This window comes from Petromyzon marinus, chromosome 47 (assembly GCF_048934315.1).
Source record: "Petromyzon marinus isolate PM22_M1 ecotype Great Lakes invasive population chromosome 47, UKy_Petmar_22M1.pri1.0, whole genome shotgun sequence".
Classification (NCBI taxonomy): Eukaryota; Metazoa; Chordata; class Hyperoartia; order Petromyzontiformes; family Petromyzontidae; genus Petromyzon; species Petromyzon marinus.
Window position 1 is genome coordinate 12,475,886 of NC_133713.1, and position 1,749 is coordinate 12,477,634.

The following is a 1,749-nucleotide window of genomic DNA, read 5'->3' on the forward strand; positions in this document are numbered from 1 at the left end:
CCATTTCCACATGATTAGCCACTTCGTTGGCATATCATTTGTGGCTAGGTCGCGTCTGAAAACGAGCTATATAGCTCAGTGGGCATCACCTTGTAAAATAAAAATGGTTTCGATGTTTTTTAGTTTAGCCCGCCCTTTGCAACGATCCAACATGAATGACGCTTGACTATAACGTTGTGTTGAGTTGAGAGACTTGCTCTTCTCAGAGCTGGCCTCATTGATCAGAGTTGCACAAACACCAGAGTGAAAAAGGGACTTTTTTTCACTCATAGGTATGCCATCGTGTTTTGCCTGACAGATACCCATCGGCTTCCATACATATTCTTGGGTCTTTCCCTTCTACGTGACTTTACCGAAAGAACCACGAATATGAATCCCTGTAGTCAAGAAAGCTTTAAATCGAAAGGCTTCCATGCACTTTCTAAGACAAACACGGGATGACAATTGTGACACAATCCGTGCGTATGGATGCTTTTTGAAAAACCTGACTAAAGCGAAACCTCTTTGTGACACTCACCCTCGGTGCACGTTCTCCATAATCTCACGTCCTATTATTTACAGTCCCCGATAAAAAGAAAAAACCCCGTTGCCGCTGTGGCGGCGTTTCGTGATGCGAAACATTTGCGGTGTGTGAATGACGCGCAGATTGACCGTCCACTTTGTGGGCGAGCTGTCGGTGGATGCATCGTCGGGCAACGTGGCACCGCACAGCGGAGATTCGTCTCTCTGCGGACGCAAAGCGCTTTTATTTTAAGTAAACGCTCCCCTTTGCCAGAGGGCACTCGCTGGGATACTCAAAGTAACATCAAAGACGCGGCTCAAAGGGAGCCCTTCCGGCAAATATTTTCTCGAACACACGAGCAGAACTTGCGGTTGACAACCCTCTGCAGGGGCAGGACAGACTTCTGCCAAGGGGCGGGGGGGGGGTGTACCCAAGGTGTTGGTAATGAAACCAAAAGCGGTGGTGGTGGCTCAACGTTTATTTTGTGTGCCGGGGTGCAACAGCAGCAACAGCGGTAGGGTCGGAAAGGGGGGGGGGGGGCGCGAGGATGATACCCGTAGGCCCGTGCGCCGAGATGTTTATCCACGGCTCTGAGGAGAGCCAATCAACTCGTTACACTCGAGAACACAAAACCAGGATTCCAGTCACTACTCGAACCCCTGGGCCACCTGTCACTATTATTTTTTATATTCTATGAAACTAAACTTTGTTTTGTTTTACCAGGTAACTCCCACTGAGCTATGTAGCTCTTTTTCAGAAACGACCTGGATATCAGATCGTGTAGAAATTGATAGCCAAAAAACTCAACGCCAAAGAAACAGGCGTCAGGGTTGGGGTCGAACCCACGACCTCCTGCATACCAAGCGAGGTAGTTAACATCTCCTAGCGACCGTGATTGTGTTGAGACACGCAAACTCCAAATATACAACAGGCATTGTCAGGGTCAGGATTGAACCCACGACCTCCTGTATACCGGGCGAGGTAGTTAACATCTCGGCACCATGGTGAGATGTTACTCTTTGGCGATCGCACTCATTGTGTCCACTATAAACTTTTACTTGTATGACTATCGGCAGCATGTTAAAAGTTAGTTATTTTTACACATGGGGCAACCTTACCCGATTTTACGACGAACACGTGTGGTGTGTCAGATTCACCCCGTCGCCAAAACATTAAACCTAGGATGCCGAAATAAACCACTTTGTGATCTGAAAGAAAACCGAACAAAGTTACACGAAAAATCCACG